General features: G+C 46.6%; 1 protein-coding gene across 2 annotated transcripts in view; it reads right to left on the reverse strand.

The window, feature by feature from the left end:
- PLA2G7 (phospholipase A2 group VII) overlaps nucleotides 1–20,515 on the reverse strand; it is a 40,793-nt gene extending 20,278 nt beyond the window's left edge. The window contains exon 1 of one of the 2 annotated variants that reach the window (XM_086707014.1): nucleotides 20,363–20,515. The gene's annotated coding sequence lies outside the window, so the exon portion shown is untranslated. The remainder of the gene's footprint in view (nucleotides 1–20,362) is intronic. The other variant, XM_025925161.2, reaches the window with a different exon arrangement.
- Between the last annotated feature and the right edge of the window lie 239 nt (nucleotides 20,516–20,754).

The following is a 20,754-nucleotide window of genomic DNA, read 5'->3' on the forward strand; positions in this document are numbered from 1 at the left end:
TTTCGGGAGTAGATTCTTGTGATTCAACACTTACATACAACACCCAGTGCTCATCCCAACAAGTCCCCTCCTCAATGCCCATCACCCATTTTCTCCTCTCCCCTACCCCTCCATCCACCCTCAGTGTGTTCTCTGTATTTAAGAGTCTCTTATGGGGTGCCTGGGTGGCTCAATCGGTTAAGTGTCCAACTTCAGCTCAGATCATGATCTCACAGTTCGTGAGATCGAGCCCTGCGTCGGGCTCTGTGCTGACAGCTCGGAGCCTGGAGCCTGCTTTGGATTCTGTGTCTCCCTCTCTCTCTGCCCCTCCCCTGCTCATGCTCTGTCTCTCTCTCACAAGTAAACATTAAAAAATTTTTTTTAAAAAAAGAGGGTCTCTTATGGTTTGCCTCCCTCTCTGATTATAATTTTTTTTCTTTCTCTTCCCTCATGGTCTTCTGTTAAGCTTCTCAATTTCCACATATGAGTGAAAACATATGATCCCTATCTTTCTCTGACTCATTTATTTCATTTAGCGTAAGACCCTCTAGTCCCATCCACGTTGTTGCAAATGGCATGATTTCATTCTTCTTCAGAGGCAAGGATAATTTAACCGACTTGTCCTAATCAAACAGCTAGCAAGGGCTGGAGGCGGGGCTTGAACCCAGACTATCTGAGGCCCTGCTTTTAACCACAACTTTGGGCGGCACCAATTTCTCTTCACCTTAAAATGATAATCTTCTAAAGTTAATGAACACAACACCTATTTTAATGACGCTAATGTGTTTAGGAACTTCCTGGATTGAAAAGAGGGCTTAATAGGGGCGCCTGGGTGACTCAGTCGGTTAAGGGTCCAACTCTGGCGCAAGTCATGGTCTCGTGGTTCATGGATTCAAGCCCCACACCAGGCTCTCTGTTGTCGCTTGCTTCGAATCCTTTCTCCCCCTCTCTCTGTCCCTCCCCCCCACAAACAGGAATAAACATTTAAAAAAAAATTTTTTTTAACGTTTTTATTTTATTTTTTTTCAGACAGAGAGAGACAGAGCATGAACGGGGGAGGGTCAGAGAGAGGGAGACACAGAACCCAAAACAGGCTCCAGGCTCTGAGCTGTCAGCACAGAGCCCGACGCGGGGCTCGAACTCACGGACCGTGAGATCATGACCTGAGCTGAAGTCGGCCACTTAACTGACTGAGCCACCCAGGCGCCCCTAAACATTTTTTTTTTAAAAGATGACTTAATAAAAGATGACTTTTAAAAGATGTTCTCTAAAGAGAGGAGACTCTGTCTCATCATTCTTGCCCTAATTCATATTTGGAGCAACATGCTAGAACCCTTGGAGACGGCAGAGTGCTGTGTATGCATCCAGAGAAACAGCTACTGAGTTTCCCAAATAAGCAGCAGACGAAGTTGAACAGAAGTCAGGTGATCTGCTCCCCAGCCTCCACCAACCACCCTCCTGTTATACCGTCACAACTGGGGTTTTCACCAAATGACACCATCTGCAGAAAGTATTTACAGGGGCATGAACAGAGGGCTTTAGAAAATTCTACCCCTGGTGCTCCAGCCCAAGGCTGAGTTAGAGGAGCTTCATTTGGCCATCTGGAAAATCACTGGGGATGAAGATGAGGAAGAAGGAAGGCCACGTGAAACACACAAGGAGATCAACAGAGAGTTTTAGGAACACTGCACTAACCCAAAGAAAGTTAGCTTTTGCCCACAGCTCTGTGGTACTCATGACAGCTTCCCTGTTAACAACCTCAGGAAGAGCTAGAGACGGCCAGTTGCTGGAAGGGCTTCGCCAGGTCCTCCACGCAGGACTGGGGTGCTTTGCCCCCCCCCCCCCCGTGTTTCTACCAGACCTGTGCCAACGCCATCACCGTCGGTCCTCAGAGTGAAGCAGGACAGACTGAAGGCCAGGTGAAATGGCACGTTAGAGTTCCCACCCTGACCTCATGCTAGCTACAACGGCTCTTGGGGAACCTCAGAACAGACTGCTTCCTGAGTCCCACCCAGACCTACTGACTCAGAATTTTTAGAAGGCACGTTGGGGCATCTGCACTTTAGCTCTTGAGGGATCCCGACACAGCCACTCCCAGAATGTAGCATTTGGAAACTGCTGCAGTGGGACAAAAAGAGTACTATTCAGTTAGCATTATTAATTAACTCACTATTTTTTTATTTAAGTCATCTCCACTCCCCCCGTGGGGCTCGAACTCATGACCCCAAGGTCAAGAGACACGTGCTCTGCGAACTGAGCCAGCCAGGTGCCCAGAGAGTACTACCTGTTTAGAGGTTTTCACCACCCTCTTATAATGTGCTATCTGATCTCATGCTCAAGAGAGTAAGCCTCTAAATAATTTAATGATTGGCTGACTCATTCATTCGTTCATTTGTTCACGTACTCATGCACTCAATTTTAAGAGCGCCAATGTCACATTTTGGGATGAGCACTGGGTGTTGTATGGAAACCAATTTGACAATAAATTTCATATATTGAAAAAAAAAAAAAAGAGCACCAATGTGTCAGCCCATGTTTGGGATAAAAATACTTTTTAAATCAAGCTTTTTTTTTTAATAGACGTGATTTTTTTATCCTAAAAATTCCGGTGGGCAGAGAGACTTTCAAACAATTGTGGTAAATGCCGTAACAGATTATTTACAAAATGTAGGGGGAATAAAGGTTTAGTGGACATAAAGGAGAAGCAAACTTTAGCACCTGCATTTTTCCTTTTGGGGGAAGAAGGTCAAGGAAACACAGAAAGGCTCTGGCTCCGGCCTGAGGTCACCTAGTCACTGTTTGCGGCCAGGAATGGACGGTGGGTCTTCTTCCTTTGGCCCCCGTGTACCGAGTGATAGAAGGATCCAGATGGGATCCTGCCTGCTTTCCACCCCCCCCCCCCACCCCATGCCACAGAATGAACTGCCTTCCCCTGCTGCCTCCTGCTGGTGTGCTTTGTGGGATGAAACGATATGCCAACACTGTCCCCAGCTGATGGCACGACAGCTGGGTCCAAAGCAGTGGACAATCGTCACCAAGGTTTCCCTGCAGTTGGGAAAGGAGGCCTTCTCTGGGCCTGGCTCCTCAAGGACACCAGGGAAGAAGGCATTTCCCACCCCAGAGAACAGGGGCTCCTGTGCCCTGGAGCCACTAGCAACACAGAAGTCTGCCCCCCCTCTGGTAGCATTCTTGCTATTTTTTTTTAACTTTTTAATTTATTTTTTTTAACGTTTATTTATTATTGAGAGACAGAGAAAGACAGAGCATGAGCATGGGGTGGGGGGCAGAGTTGGGGGGAGGCACAGAACCCGCACCAGGCTCCAGGCTCCGAGCTGTCAGCACAGAGCCCGACGCGGGGCTCGAACTCACGAACTGCGAGATCCTGACTTGAGCCGAAGTCAGATGCTCAACCGACTGAGCCACCCAGGCGCCCCTCTGGCAGCATTCTATACACGTCCTCCTTTGGATACTTTGCAGCCTCCAATACAATGCTCTGTTTACAGAATTGTTTCACCCTTAGCCTGTGAGCTCCTCCAGGGCAGGGATTGGTCTCATTTACCTCTTCACTACTTACAAAGTGGCCAGTATATAGCAAGCATGAGTAAATACTTCCTTAATGAGGATGAAGAATCCTGTTTTCATTTTGGTACGGGCTACCAAGCAGCCCAGAAACACATTCCCAGATGATTTCACACCAGGGATGACTTCTCAATACACCAAAGTGGGTAGGGGTCAATTACTTGGGCTTTAGTGCCTAGAGCCCAACTGCCTGGGTCTGAATGCCAGCCTGGACGCTGGTAGCGTGACCCTCGGCAAACTATGGAATCCCTCTCTGCCTTATTCCCTCATCCATAAAATGGGGCTGAGGATGATAATAATATTACCCAGGGTTAAGTGATTGACATGCGTAACACAGTGTTTTTGCATGGAGCTAGATGCAAACATTAGCATACTCGTTTCGCATTCCTAGCACCGTGGGTCACTCCCAGGTAGGGAGTTGCTCAATAAGTGTCATCCAAATAAAAGCTAGTGTGCCAATCGAGACCTTGAGATAGAAACAGGAAGTCATGCTTGGTCATCATCCCCTTTGTCCATAGGTGGTTCTGCTGAATAGATCTTCTAGGTTTCATTAAGGGCTCCAATATCTCCCAAACACTGTAATTAGCATCTCCCCTATAATTCTGGGGGAACTTTGTATTCACTGGCCTTCTCCCCCTCTGCAGGCTGCTGGTGCCCCCATAATGCCTGCGCACCTCTTATCATCTACAACCTGCCTCTTAAGACTTCTCAAATGTTCCACCTTTCAGCTCCTCACGTGGCTTCTCGGAGTGACAGCTCCCCAGTCTCGCAAGCTGCTAAAAGGTACTGGTGTGTTCATGGGGGCTTTCCTCATCAACTTCCAAAATAACAGCCCCTTCCTTTAGCCAAGCTCTCCCGGAGGCAATCTATCAAAGCCCCTGAAGATTTACTCCCAAGGAAAGAATCATAAGCTATTGGGAAGAAACGCTTTGGGGAAAAAAGGCTTTTCAAAGTCCTGCAAGTCAGATCCTGTGGTCAGTAATCCACTCTGGCTACCCCAGCACCCTCTGGCCTCCAAGCTTCAGGCAAGAGTGAGCGAGCTGTGCTCTACCATTCGGTACGGCACTGAAGAGACACTCTATAAACTAGGGGACTAAATTGTCCCGAGTATAGTTTGTGATGTAACTTTTGTGTTTGAAGGAGATAGGTAACAGACAGTACTTAAGGGGTACAAACAGCTCTGTTCTTGGGATGCAACTTCTCATAATTTTAAAAAAAAATAGGAAAATTGGTTTTTTTGAAACCATTTTTTTCTCTCTGTATTTGGGACGGTATCAGCGAGTACTCTCTCAGGAGGTTTAGTAGTGAAACAGGCAATCCTGGGCAATAAGTCCTTTTAAAACTAAACTAGGGAGGGGTGCCTGGGCGGCTCGGTCCGTTGAGTGGCCGACTCTTGATTTCAGCTCAGGTCATGATCCCGGGGTCGTGGACTGGAGCCCCACCTTGGACTCTGTGCTTAGCATGAAGCCCACTTAAAATTCTCTGTCTTCCTCTGACCCTCTCCCCCAGCTCGCGAGCACACTCTCTCATTCTCTCAAATAAAAGAACAAACCAAACAAACTCGTGATGTTATGAAAAAAGCTAAAGAAGTAATAAGATAATAAGAAAGAGGATTTTGATACACATTCTTAAATGCATTTTAATCAGTTTTACATTTTCTTTTCTTTTTTTTTTTAAGATTTTATTTTTAGGTAATCTCTACACCCAGTGTGGGGCTCAAACTCACAACCCTGAGATCAAGAGCCACATGCTCTACAGACTGAGCCAGCCAGGTGCCCAGTTTTACATTTGCTTAAAACCTGAATGAGCACTCCCTGGCCCAGGAGAAGGACTTGCTGAAGCATGCTTCTGGAAGTCTCCAGGAATGCTCCTGATTAACATATCGTAGGCATCTGAGAAAAGACTTGGAGATTAGTTTTCCAGTGTCTCAACTTGTTGCCTTTGGTTTTGGTTTACGTGACTTTTCGCAGAAACTCTAAAGATAAACAAAGAAGTATGTTCACTGCAACTCAGTTCTCCTGAATCTAAAACCTGATTACTGGTTAAGAAATTTTAAAAAGGATACGAGGTGTAAATGACTATCTTACCTACTTAGGTGAACATGAGCCCCACTCTGCATAAAACAGGAGTCTTGCTTCAGGTGAGCCCCGCTACTCTCTCTCTCTCTCTCTCTCTCTCTCTCTGCCTCTCCTGAGATTCTCTCTCTGTCCCTCGCTCACTTGAGCCTTCTCTCTCTCTCAAAAAAAAAAAAAAAAAAGTGGGCGAAGGAAAAGACAGGCCTATCTTATCGAGGAGATGGGGCAAAACCACATAGTCAATAAAGACCAGAGTTGAAAACCATCGATTTTAAGAGAAAGAACTTTAAGTATGAGCCCTCTTGCTAAGCAGGTAGGTTGATCTAACAGTAAACATAGGGTTGGGTGGTTGGTTTAGGTTTACTAAGAGATGTGAATTCTTCAGTAATGTATTCAACTTGTGATATGCATGCGCCCTCACACTTGCCTTTCATCTTACTCTCCCTGTAGTCTAGTTGGGGATGTTTTGCCGAGATGCCCATGATGGTTTCCCCGAGCGGAGGCACCTGCCCCTCCCCACAGTGCCCACATATTTGTTCCTCCCAAATGGTGTGTACTCTCCCCCACAATGCACTGTGCCACAACAGCCTCTATGCCAGGCCATCCGTTGGCCCATCCCTCCACTCAAGCATTTCCTAAGCACCATCACTGTGCCCGGTCTTGAGAGCTAAATGGATGGCTGGCACCTATACGCCAAACCCTATGAGATATATATATATATATATATATATCTATATATATATATAGATAGATATATATAGATATATATATATCTAGATCTAGATCTATAGATCTAGATATAGATATCTATAGATATAGATAGATCTATAGATCTATAGATCTAGATATAGATATCTATAGATATAGATAGATCTATAGATCTAGATATAGATATCTATAGATATAGATAGATCTATAGATCTATCTATATCTATAGATATCTATAGATAGATCTATAGATCTATAGATCTATCTATATCTATAGATATCTATAGATAGATCTATAGATCTATATCTATATAGATCTATATAGATCTATAGATATATCTATATCTATATCTATCTATATATATAAGCATGCCAAACCCTATGAAGGGAAATCGTGTGGCAAGGGCTCCAAAGCTAGGAGAAAATTTCAGTTTTGATAAATTTATTTATAATATTTCAATCAAAAAGTCGATAAACGAATTATTCTAAATTAATATATGCACAGGTTTTACGTGTGATTTTTGGCTTAGGATAGTCTTCATCTTGCATTACAGGTAGAGGATGGGGACGCTGTAGTGTATTTGCAACACTTGTAGCTTCTAAAGGTCTTAACCCTCCTTTGGCTAAATGCAGAGGAGGCACAGAGAGAGTCAAGGATTTCTTAAAATGCAATTTGGAGTATGAGATGTTTTGATAAAAGTGGGTTCGGTGCGGACACCAAGGAGGATGGTCAGTTTCAGGGGGTGGGCATGCAGGGAGGTGTGGAAAGCCCTAGAAGAGGAGGGCACGCTGGAGCTGAGGCTCCCAAGAGGAGGACGCCTTAGCGGACTGGCCGGGGTTGATGAGGAGACGGAAGGCATGCCCCAGAGGAGGCTGTAAGTGAAGGCACTGTGGGGATGCAGCCTGGGAATCGGTGAGGCGTAGGGGTGGTAGGAGACTGGAGGCAAGCGCAGGGGCCAGAGCACAGAGACCCTTACAACAGTGCATCTCAGGGGGGACTTTTGTCCTACACGTAGTGATACGTCCCGCTGCGCCCAGCAGTGAGGGCCTTTCAACCAGCAGGTGACCAATGAAGATGTGCTGAATTAACACAGGAATGACTTGGGCAGTGCACAATGCTGTCTGTGGGTGTCCTTAGCCCAGTGACGTGTGTATGCATGTGCACGTGTGTGTGTTTGGGGTTTACAGGGGATGTAAAGTGCAGGGCTCTGGGGCCTCAGCACAGCCACCGAGCACAGTTGTGTCCCCAGGCCACAGTTCAGTCTACGACTCGTGTCCCCATGATGTCACAGCAGCCCCTTGACCCTTAAGCTCATTTCTTCCTGCTAGGTGAAAATTGTGGCTCCTTAAATGATGCACTCTCCTTCTCCCTGCCCTCCTGTTCCCTACAACTGAAGATGTGAAAGCTTCCCCAAGGAAAACGGAAACCCCAGGAGGACACTCCCTCCGGAGCCTTTCTCTCCGCCTTTGATTCAATTCCAGACCACGGCTCACCGCCCCCCAGCCCCCCGCAGTCCCAGGCTGTGGCCCCACACCTCCTCATCAAGGGGATCTGAGCTCCTTAACGGTAACATCCGTTCCCCCAGTGCCTCCTCAGCACCCCAAAACCATGCTCACTCTATCCCATTACGTTGCGGTTAATTCGTGTGTCGCTTTGTCACATTTAAAAATCGTGTCCATTTTCTTACCCCAAATAGACTGAAGCTGCTCCTGAAAAAGGTCCAGTATCCTTCACCTTTTCAAATTTTGCCTTTTTATGGACCTTCACAATACATTCTTTTGGTTTCTAATCCATTTCTCTAGCTTTATTTCTTACATGAGCTGTTTTGTTGCTTCACGTGATTTTATTATAAGCAACTAACAATCCTCTCTGGAGGTATTACCCATTTTAGATCAATATGACCAAACAGTTCCCATATTATTAAAATGAAAGCGCCAAAAAGAAAGAAAGAAAGAAAGAAAGAAAGAAAGAAAGAAAAGAAAAGTGCTTCTTGCTTTTCTGAACAAAGGGCTACTATCACCGGCTACAAGTCCCTGGCTTTCTCAAACACTGGCTTCTTTTATCTTCTGATGGCCATTGAGATGTCTGAGAAGAGGACTAGGGAGGCCTCTGAATCCAAACAGAGGGATAATTCATAAGAAGTCTGTTAGCTGTCATGGTTCCCATTCCACAGAAAAATACCTTTTTCCCAACCACGGGCTTTGAGTTAGCTAGAAATGTATTTACCTCTGGAAACGAGGGCCCTGAACAGTCTAATATTGACTTTGGACATTTACAACTGGAGAATCCAAGGCGACAGTGCTAAAACGTTTGATCCTGCAACCTTACTAATCATAATGTTTGAGGATTCGTTACTAACGGCGCCAGCCAATACAAAATCTTCATTGAGAAAGAGGTACCTGGCCAGGCAGAGCAGTAACTGGTAAGCCAAAGGCTGGAGAACACAGGATTTACCTTTTTCTTTAACACTGTGAAATTTACCAAAGCAAAGTCAGCAGTTCTAGCGGGAGTATAAATAGGTACTCTGACTTTTGGGAGGCAATTTGGCAAGCTTTAAGTTGTCTGTATCCTTGGACCTTTTCACTTCATTCCTGAGATCAGCACACACGAAAAAATCTTATTCACAGGGAAAGAAAAGCCTAAAAATATAATGCACTGTGGTGTTCATTCCAGTTCCATTTATGAGAGCCAACCCACACATACACACATGGAAACCCTACAGATTTCAAGCAATATGAGAATATCGTCAATGGGATTTTATTCAGTTACTAACAACATATTTACAAAACAATTCATTATGACTTAGGAAACTCTTTACAATGCAATTTTGATTGAAAAAAAAATAAAATGATGCTGTGTAAAAATTCACACTAAAAAGACTATTGATATAATAAGGGTGAGAGAATTATGTGATTTTCCCATGAAGTTTCATATTTTCTTTTACAATAAAACATAATGCTTTATTGTTAACAATTTAATTTTTTTCTAAAGTTGATTTGTTTATTTTGGAGAGAGAGAGAGAGAGAGAGCAAGTGAAAGAGGGGCAGAGAGAGAGGAAGAGAGAGAGAATCCCAGGCAGGCTCCGAGATGCCAGCCCAGAGCCCAACGGGGGCTTGAACTCACGAACGGTGTGGTCATGACCTGAGCTGAAATCAAAGGTCAGACGCTTAACCAACTGAGCCATCCGGGTGCCCCCTAACAAATAATTTTAAAAGAATATTTAGTAGAGTTGGTATGACCATGGAAAGTGTTTACGTTTAATATTAAGTAAACTGTTATGTGGAGAATAAAAAGGATTACCCACAATCTCAGATACATAAAAGAGGAAGAAGGAGTGCGGGGGAGTGGGGGGGGGTGGGGAAGACGGCGGGACAAGAAGAAGACCCAAAATCAATATATTTTTTTTTTTTTTATAATTTTTTTTTTTCATAATTTTTTTTTTTCAACGTTTATTTATTTTTGGGACAGAGAGAGACAGAGCATGAACGGGGGAGGGGCAGAGAGAGAGGGAGACACAGAATCGGAAACAGGCTCCAGGCTCTGAGCCATCAGCCCAGAGCCCGACGCGGGGCTCGAACTCACGGACCGCGAGATCGTGACCTGGCTGAAGTCGGACGCTTAACCGACTGCGCCACCCAGGCGCCCCCAAAATCAATAAAAGAAATAACAAACATTTACAAAGTTTACCTTCTTGGAAGAGTTTTGTATAGGTAAAAACTGAAGGTAATTTTCTATCCTTTCTACTTTTCCCTTGGCCCAGATCTTAAATCAATGAGAACATTTACTTTAAAAAAAAAATCACTACTTTTTAAAATAATAAAACCTGAGAAGCATTTTCTTCAATTTTGACGCCCTGACCGTGACATAAAATGCCATGCTGATAGATCAAGAAGACCCTTTAGAGAGAGCTCAAAGAACATCTTCTTTCTAAATCCATCTTCTTTCTAAATCCATCTAAATCCATCCACCTTCTTGGGGTGCCTGGCTGGCTCAGTTGGTTGAGCATGCCTCTTGATCTCAGGGTCATGACTCCAAGCCCCACGGTAGATACGGAGATTACTTAAAAAAAAAAAAAAAAAGTTGATACTGTCTTTTCTCCTGTACTTCCGTCTGTCCCTCAAGCCACAGTCCCCTACTTGCCCTTCTAATCTCAGCTGAGATCTCTATATTATTAACGCCGTGACCTCTGCTAACCCTCTGTTCCCCTATCCGTCACTAGTAAACTCTTATCAGGCATCATTTCCGTTTCTGAAACAAAAGACAAACCAAAATAGTAAGCAAGATGCCCACTCTTGAGTCCAGGATTTATGTCAAGAGCTGAAAGGTAAACCTGTGTAAATCCCAATCCTGGTGAGAGATTAGGGCATGGGCCTTAACTCTACTGTTCTTGGTAAAGAGAAAAGAAATGGTTCTTTCACAAGTGCCAGTACTCTGTTTCTCAGATTCTTTCTGATGAACTTCTGGAATGGGGGGTATAAGGCAGGCAGAATAGCGACACTCCCCAAATTCCACATCTTAATCCCCAGAACACGTAAATATGTTTTCACGTGGCGAAAGGGAATCACGGTTACAGATGGAATTAAGGTGGCTAATCCGTTGACTTTAAAATAGATTATCCTGGGGGTGCCTGAGTGGCTCAGTCGGCTAAGCGTCCGACTTCGGCTCAGGTCATGATCTTATTGTTCACGGGTTTGAGCCCCGCATCGGGCTCTGTGTTGACAGCTCGGAGCCTGGAGCCTACTTCAGGTTTGTGTCTCCCTCTCTCTCTGCCCCTCCCCTGCTCACATTCTGTCTCTCTCACAAAAATAAACATGAGAAAAACAGATTATTCTGGGGACGCCTGGGTGGCTCAGTCGGTTGAGCGTCCCACTTCGGCTCAGGTCATGATCTTGCGGTTTGTGAGTTCGAGCCCCGCGTCTGGCTCTGTGCTGACAGCTCAGAGCCTGGAGCCTGCTTCAGATTCTGTGTCTCCTCCTCTCTCTGCCCCTCCCGTGCTCATGCTCTGTCTCTCTCTGTCTCTCAATAATAAATAAATGTTAAGAAAAAAAATAAAAAAAAAATAGATTATTCTGGATTATCCAGGTGGGCCCAATGTAATCATGTGTCTTTAAAAGTGAAGAGGGAGGGTGGCCAAAGAGGGCTTTGTGTCTCGAGACCAGACACCGTGCTGTGCGGTCCTTGGGTGCAAGCCAAGAACCCTGGGTTCAACACAGCGAAGTCCCCAGTCCCTGGCAGTCCCTCGAGGCTCTCCGAGTGCCTCTGTGGATGCCTGAGACACACACGCAAGGTGACCACCGCAGTGGGTGTGGATGCATCCGACAAGATGATGAGCCAAATCCTAGTGGTGCTCCTGGTTTGTGGCTCCCTCAGTCCCATCCCCAACGAGCAGCGGCGTCTGTCTGAGGTGGCCAGAGACTGCCGATGCCAAATGAGCAGGTCAGTTGTGGGGGGGCCAGGTCCAACGGAAGAACCAGTAGGACTGGGCCTCCTTGGGCTTTGCTGACGGTTGTCATCATTGCCATTATTGACACTGCTCAGTTTATGAACTCACGGCATAACTGGGGCCGTGCGTTTCCTCCATCATATTTGAAGAGCTGATGCCCCGTAGCCCCGTGACATGTGTACAAGTCATACCCCCGGCCATAGTTGAACACTTCTCAGTGTCCACCACCCACTGCCATCTCCCGTTGCCCATGAATGCCAAAAAGACCTTGGGCACTTTATGGGGCGCCTGGCTGGCTCGATCAGTAGAGCTTGATCTCGGGATTGTGAGTTTGAGCCCCACACCGGGTGTAGATTACTAATAAATAAGTAAGTAAATAAAATAAAATAAAATAAAATAAAATAAAATAAAATAAAAAAAGAAAGATGCTGAGCACTTTCTAGAAACTGCATCTCAGGGCATTCTTTCTGGTATTCCCAGGAAGCATCTACCTACATAGCCAGATGAATGGGTAGCATGTGCCTCTAAGAACTCTTGTGATTCTTCAGTGGGAAAGCAAATATGCTGTAATGGGAATTTCGGCATTATCTCCTTTGAAAGACTAGATGTTAGACAAGTACAAATTAACCATCTGGCCTGTGGGGCGTTTCCAGTACAGGTGGTATGGCTTTGCTAGACATATTTAATCAGCTGGGAATAGTTAATCTCGAAATACTTCATCTCTTTGACTTCCCAGTTTATCTTTAAGAGAATAAGACGGCGTTTGGGATCTGAAAAAATAAATAAATAAAAGTGGAATAGGCTGGAAGAAGAGGAAGTCAGAGTGATGAGATGTGAGAAAAACTTAACCCACAATTGGTGGCTTTGAAGATGGAGGAAGGGAGTCATGAGACAAGGAATACGGGCAGCGTCTAGAGTCTGGAAAAGGCAAGGAGACGAATTCTCCCCTAGAGCCTCCAGAAAGGAATGAAACCCTAAAGACACCTTGAGGTTAGCCCAGGGAAGTCGTGTTAGACTTCCGACCGATGGAACATTAGGGTAATAAAGTTGGGTTGCTTTAAACCAATAAATTGGTGATAAATCATTACAGCAGCAATAGAAAACTCACAGAGCACATAAAGCTACAGAATGAAAGCAGAGAACAAATATAGGCTGATTCACTTTCAACTAAAGTTAAAAAATAAAAAGTGCTTTAAATATCTCAAAATTGACCCAATATCAAACTGAATGATTGAAGAAGATAAAATCTTCTGTTTTGGATCTTTTACAATAGGATGAAGGCAGGAGACTGTCAATTTTCTAGCCCTGATTTCTAAGCAATCTAGTACTTTTTTTTTTATGTTTATTTTTTTTTTCTTTTGTTCAACGTTTTTGTTTTTTGTTTTTTTTTGGGGACAGAGAGAGACAGAGCATGAACGGGGGAGGGGCAGAGAGAGAGGGAGACACAGAATCGGAAACAGGCTCCAGGCTCCGAGCCATCAGCCCAGAGCCTGACGCGGGGCTCAAACTCACGGACTGCGAGATCGTGACCTGGCTGAAGTCGGACGGTTAACCGACTGCGCCACCCAGGCGCCCCATATGTTTATTTATTTTTGAGAGAGAGAGGGAGAGAGACACAGCACCAGTGGGGGAGGGGCAGAGAGAGAGAGAGAGAGAGAGGGAGACACAGAATCTGTACTAGACTCCAGGCTCTGAGCTATCAGCACAGAGCCTGATGCAGGGCTCAAACTTAAGGACTGCAAGATCATGACCTGAGCCGGAGTGAGATGCTCCTCACTCACAGCATGAAGCCTGCTAGGAATTCTCTCCCTCCCTCTCTCTCTCTGCCCCTCCCCCACTCACTTTCTCCAAATAAATAATAAACTTTTGAAAAATATAGGGGGAGGGGCACCTGGGTGGCTCAGTCGGTGAAGCGTCCAACTTTGGCCCAGGTCATGATCTCAAGGTCCATGGGTTCAAGCCCCACTTTGGGCATTGTGCTGACAGCTCTGAGCCTGGAGCCTGCTTCAGATTCTCTCTCTCTCTCTCTCTCTCTCTCTGCCTCTCCCCCACTCATGCTCTGTCTCTCCCCATCTCTTAAAAATGAATAAGCATTAAAAAAATTTTTTTTTAAACATATAAGGGGTGCCTGAATGGCGTAGTCAGTTAAGCATCTGACTTCAGCTCAGGTCATGATCTCATGGTTCATGGGTTGGAGCCCGTGTCGGGGTTGAACCATATATATATGGTCCAAAAGGTCAGTAATGCTGTGGTTGAGAACCCTGGTCTAAAGGCAGACTGGAGAAACTATATCCTTGTTTAATAAGGAAGATACTTCTTTCATTCTGAAACCGGCTAGAGGAAGGTGGATGCGTCATCAACACAAGGAAGAACTTTTTAATGATCAGGCTGTTTGTGACGTATACCTTACAGTGTGGAGAGAGTCCTCTGTCATGAGAAGGGTTCAAGCATTGCTAACTGGCCCTCTGCCAGGGACACTGGAAAAGGGATCGATGCATTGTTCTGGCTGGACTCCGAGGTTCCATCTTCTTCTAAGATATAGGACTCCTTTTAAAAGCATCAGCAAAGGGGCATCTGGGTGGCTCAGTCGGTTAAGCATCTGACGTCAGCTCAGGTCATGATCTTGGGGTTTGTCAGCTCGAGCCTTGCATCGGGCTCTGTGTTGACAGCTCAGAGCCTGGCGCCTGCTTCAGATCCTGTGTCCCCTCTCTCTGTGGCCCTCCCCTGCTCACACTCTATCTCTCTCTCAAAAATAAATAAACATTAGAAAAATGTTTAAAAAACTTAAAAATAATAAAAATAAAAATAAAAGCGTCAGTAAAAAGTTCTTGCCTCAGACTCGCTAGTACTGAAACTCAAAAAGAAAAAAGATAGTACCTAATCTATTAATATCATTTTTGCTCTGCCGTTTTAGCTAAGGGAATCAACACTTCATCTGGACATTGTCTCAAATGAATGCAAGACTCTCAAGGGACTTCTGCAAAGTCTCTAAAGCCTCTTATCTTGGGCACAGCAGACACAACTCTTGGGTAATCATTTCACAACCCAAGAAAAACAATAGATTCCAAAAAGCAAGATAAGGAGCAGTTCCCTGTTGTGCGAGTAATTTAATAAAACATACGCTCATAAGCGTAAGCACTGAACAGCTGCAAACAAAACACGATGAACTGATTCTACTCACACGTTGAAAATGTGCACTCACCTGCATCTGGTTTCCAAACGTTTGGTGCCCTACATGGCTTCCAGGCCACAAATGTTAACAGTTACCTAAGATCGCTGGACAGTTTGCGGCCGCGCTGGAAGCATATCGGTATATTCCACCCCGGTTATACCCCACCTCACTGAACTGGTCAGGTTTTGAGGACTTCAACAAATGACAGTGTATGCAGAAGGACGATCGCTGAACAATAACCAGACTGATAAGGGAACAAGGCAACAAATCAAAAGAAGAGCTGTTCAAGGCACCAGGGATGCTTACTCTGGGGGAGACACGGATGGCACATGGCCGCCATAGTTCCATGGAAAGAGGACATGTTGTGTATACACCCAGACTGGAGAACTCTGTATCAGCAGCCTTTCAACAGTTACCATGTTCAATCAGAGGAGCAATGTAAATGCAGGTCTGGGGACTCCTAGCAAAGACACTGAAAAGGGGACTGTTGCGTTGGCTAGAGGTAGAAATGGGATGCACAGGCTGGGCTAGGTAACCCTAAACCTGAGGTTTAAGATCAGAAGTCTGCAAGGGCCAGCCAGGTAACTCAGATGAGCTAAACAGGACGTGCGAGAAAGGAAAAAACAGTGGTGGGGACAGGGGCAAACAAGACCAGCTGAAAAGGAACAGCACCACCCTGTTCCAGTTGATTGCTGTCATGTAAGGTTGATAGCTCCATGGTACTAGATTTTCTTCTTTCCAAGAAAAGCCGGGAAACCGTATTTGTATGTACAATCTACTGACTCTATTGATTTTTAAAGGATAGTGGCTAATTCAACATTTCAAAACATTACGGAAGTCAAAGAGAATAATTAGTCGTCTCTAGGAGAAACTATAATCTCTCCCTCAAAGATGCCCCCATTGGGGCGCCTGGGTGGCTCAGTCGGTTAAGCGTCCGACTTCAGCTCAGGTCATGATCTCATGGTCCGTGAGTTCGAGCCCCGCGTCAGGCTCTGTGCTGGCAGCTCAGAGCCTGGAGCCTGCTTCCGATTCTGTGTCTCCCTCTCTCTCTGCCCTGCCCCCGTTCATGCTCTGTCTCTCTCTGTCTCAAAAATAAATAAACATTAAAAAAAATTAAAAATAAATAAATAAATAAAAAAGAATGATTTAAAAAAAAAAAAGATGCCCCCATTACTCCCAACCCCAAGGGAAGATACAGATCCCACAATTATTGTCATATTTTGCCTGCAGTTTGAATCACCAGACTGGCCACTTCAAGCTAAAATCAGATGCCCCAGCCAATAAATAATTCATGGGGTCTGGGGCGCCTGGGTGGCTCAGTCGGTTGAGTGTCCGACTTCGGCTCAGGTCATGATCTCCCGGTTTGTGAGTTCAAGCCCCACGTCCGGCTCTGTGCTGACAGCTCGGAGCCTGGAGCCTGCTTCCGATTCTGTGTCTCCCTCTCTCTCTGCCCCTCTCCTGCTCGTGCTCTGTCTCTCTCTCTCAAAAATAAATAGACATTAAAAAAATAATTAATGGGGTCTGGCAAATGAAGATAAATGACAGCCCATTCCCAGAGCAGAATCCTCCACTGCACACAGTGTAAATGAGGAAGGACTTCTATTTCCTTGTAAACAGATACATCTCCTCTTAGTATGTTGCATGTCAAAATGAGGCAGGAAAGAGAAATAGCGTTGCCTCATTGTGGCAGTTAGTTGTCCCGTCCCTGAGACGGTCATCCCTACCCCAGTTGGTAAACAACTTTGAAACTCCTCCCTGGCCCTCTAATATTTAGTCAGTGATCAATCAGGGAAAGTTCAAGAGTCCCCTCTGAGAGAGAATGCTTCACTAAGGGAAGCAATTCCTATTCAACTCTGGGTCACAGCCCTCTCCAGAAATTCTGCTGCCACGTATAGACTTTCAATTATCAACAGACCTTTGCACTCAGATCTCTGCATACAGCCCTATCCAGGACAAAAGGAAATCTGCTAACTTCCTTGTGAACTGTTTTCAGATTCAAATACTCTGTTTTGAACTTTACCCGATCACATTCGACTCCTCACAGTAAGTCAGTTATTACACTAGCATCCTTTTACTCCACTCTGAGATGGCGCGTTTATTTTTATTTTTTTTTTTTTTGGGGGGGGGGACAGAGAGAGACAGAGCATGAACGGGGGAGGGGCAGAGAGAGAGGGAGACACAGAATCGGAAACAGGCTCCAGGCTCTGAGCCATCAGCCCAGAGCCTGACGCGGGGCTCGAACTCACGGACCGCGAGATCGTGACCTGGCTGAAGTCGGACGCTTAACCGACTGCGCCACCCAGGCGCCCCTGAGATGGCGCGTTTAATTGGTAACTCTTAGTTGAGATATTCCAATCTTCTGAGCAGATCAAAGTATTTTTTATGTGCAATACACATAATTTATTGTAACGAGTAAAGTAAGTGAAAAGAATGAAATCTATGGTAAACTTTTTGAAAACGAAGCACAGAAAATTCCAAGTAACGCGGCATTAGCAAATAATGCCAGTAATGAAGTCTTACCTCACCCTTAAGAGCATAATCAATCGCTAGCTTATTGATTTTTACAAGCTAAGTGGACCAGGCGTAGCAATGGCATCCCCACCAAGTAGAAGGGAAGTTTGAGAGAAAAACATTAAGGAACTTCCTACTCTGCTTCCCCAAACAGCTTCTGCCCACCTACGGCTACCATCATCTTCTAGGTCACCATAAAAAGCCTGGGGCTAGTCTCCTTCTTGCCCTTCATTCCCTGCAATCCATTCTTCACAAGGCACCGAGAGTAACTTCTGAGGAAACGTTAAGTCTATTATGGCACGCCCCTGCTTTCGGTTTACCACTGCCCTTGAAGTCCAGACAGTGTGCCCGAGCCCAAGAGGCTCTGCATGACCTGGCCCCTGGCCCTCAACCTGACTCTCTTCCCTCACCCTGTTCCAGCCACGCTGCCCTCCGACTATGTCTGGAACACACTGAGCTCGTGGTCGGAGCTGTGTGATTGCGGTTCCTTCACCAGAACAATCTGTCAATGTTCTGGGAGCTCATCTCAAGGCCATCTCTCAGAAAAATCTCTCCTTAAAACCCAATCTAAGAAGCTGGGCCTCTCCCACCATCTCTGTCTCTGTCTCTCTCTCTCTGTCTTCCTCCCTCCTTCTTTCTCTCTTTCTCTCACACACACACTCATCACAGTACTCTACCACAGCACTCTGTTGCCTTTGCTTTAAAACACCTAGCGGTATCTGAATTTACCTTGCTCATCCCTCGATTCTAGAAGGTGAACTCCCTAAGAACAGAGACCACATCTGTCTTATTCACTGCTCTATACTCAGTGCCAGGCACACAGTAGGTGCTCAATAAATATTTCTTGACATCAATGAAGGAATGCACAAACTTGTATGAGGAATCAACTAGCCCATTGAATCCAATCACTATTGATTCTTACAGCTGATTTTTTTCTTTCTCAACTAAGTTTCTTTTTTTAAAAAAAATGACAAGCCCATATATATTAGACTGTTTCGATTAGTGTGCTGTGAGTCATACCTGTAAAATGGAGCAAAGTGACAGTGAAGGTACATAATAAGTGCCTGGCTTCATAGAGAGAGGCGGTAAGAATCTGCTGCCCGTCCCTTCAAAACACAAAGGTTCCTCAGAATTCTGGTACAATGCACTTTTAGAACCAGACATTCCCCTTCAATTGCCCTTCACTCAATACTTTCTCTTCAATGCTTCACTTCAATGTAAATTTCTCAATACCTCCAGAGGTCAGTCTAGACAATAACCATGGATCTTGGGGGAAAAAAAAAGGTTCATCAACCTTCAGATGAATCAAAGTACAAATAACCTGATGATCACCTTCCTTTCCAGGAAATAATCCGTTTTCTGGGGTGTCACTGAAAGGAATACAGATTCCTAAGCTCCGGTGACATTCCCAAGGGTTCCACTCGTGTTGCTCAGGTACCTAGTCGGCACTTGTCTCAATGCTCTACGATGAGACTCTCAAACAGTATGGTAAAACCTAACTGGGTAGGGAAGGCGTACTCCTCACTACTGAAGTTCAAAGGGCACAGACATACAATGGACAGGAAATGGGGAACCAGCTGTCCAGGGCTCTCTTTACAGGAAAGCCTTGGGGTGCTGGGCAAACCCCTTCGACACCTCGGAAAGGATTTCTCTACTGTAAAATGAGTGGCTGAACCAGATTAATATCCCCCACAATTCATAGTGTCCGCCTTGAGTACAAAGGGTCCCGTTCAATGAAGAGCATCACCATGCCATCCACGGCGGCAACCCCTGCCCGAATGTCTGGGGAAGGGAGAGAACCTACAGTGCCCACACGCAATGAGTGGACGCTGGGAAATCCAAGGAGGTAGGTTCTCACCAGCTTCTAGGGGACCACCAGAATTCCCTCCCTGAGGAGATCTGTGGGGTGCTAGCAGCTCACCAGTCCCTTGTCGTGGCCAATACTTAATGCCCTGGTCTCTTGAGTTCAAGGGGAGCCCAAGATTTGGTCCTGAGCCTTTTGGGATTGTCAACACTTTAAGGGATACACTTTCCAGCTCCTACTCCCATACCAGTCTCCCAGCTCAGGATTCTCGCCTAGGTCAAAGGTAATTTGCACAAGTCTGATTTGTTCACACAAATCTCTCCCAAACCTGAGCTCACGTGTCCTTCAAGAATGGTGAGCTCCCCTTTATGAACCCTACACACCTCTCCCTCCTCCTGCCTCATCACCTCTGCAGCGACCGCAAGAACCAAAGACCTGAATGAAAGCCTGACCTTTTCGTTCTCTGGGGCTAGAAACTTCTACCAGAAGCTCCAGAGTATGATGGGAGGAGAATGCTCTCTGCTGTCTGGTTTCGTGTGACTTTTTACAAGCAAGCTTCCCCTTTACTCTGGGTAGAGCCGGGGTGATGGTGTCTGAAGGGGGGGGGGGGGGCGGCGGGGGGAGGCGTGGGACCCGCGGAGCCTGTGAGCAAAGCAGAGGTAGTGCTTTTTATTACCCTAGTGGTACCGCAGCTACTCGGAACTGGTCTGGAAAACGCCACACGCCCCAAAGAGAAGTGTCCGTTTTGTCCCAGCACAGGAGACCTAGAGATGAGAAACCTCCCCGTGTCCCCTGATTCCCTCTGGGCACCGAATTCTTAGGTTAGGAGGGTTGCCTCCTCGGTGGGGGGGGGGAACAGGCGTGGGAGAACTGGGCTCCAATTCCGTGACCCTCCCCGCAAAGATCCCAGCGCGCTGTCGCCAGGCGGCAGGGACGGCGAGCCCACCCCGGGCAGGACGCGGCGCGGCTCCCCCCCTCCCCCCCACCCTCCAGACGCCAGTGGCCGTGGCCGCTCCGGGATCGCCGGCCTCCCGCGCCGGGGCCGCGAGAGTCCGGCACGAGCCCGGCGCGCCCCGCGTTCGCTCCTCACCCGGGCGCTGCGGTGAGCTGCTCGTCTGAACCAGGAGCCCTGGACCGCTCCTCGCCGCCAGCGCTGCAGTTCCCCCGGGGCGCGCGGCGGGCGGGTGGGCTGCGCGCCGGTTTTGCCCTCGGTCCGCCCCGGTGGGGGGTGGGGAGGGACGGGGCGGAGCGTGTGGCCGCCGGCCTCCCATAGGCAGACGCGCGTGGGAAGCCAGCGCGCTCGGGCGCACCCAGCACCCTCCCCGCGGCCCCGGGGTCCCGCACCCCGCACCCGCTGGATAACGCAACACGCCCCGGGGACGGACCCTAACATGCCTCGGGTGGGTGCTGTGCCGCCCAATTTCTGTTCCCAGACTCCGGCCTGATCAGATCCGCTCCCTGCTGCACTCCGCATCCAGCCAA

The sequence above is a fragment of the Puma concolor genome, chromosome B2 (assembly GCF_028749965.1).
Source record: "Puma concolor isolate L17-30 chromosome B2, mPumCon1.1.hap2, whole genome shotgun sequence".
In the NCBI taxonomy this organism is placed as follows: Eukaryota; Metazoa; Chordata; class Mammalia; order Carnivora; family Felidae; genus Puma; species Puma concolor.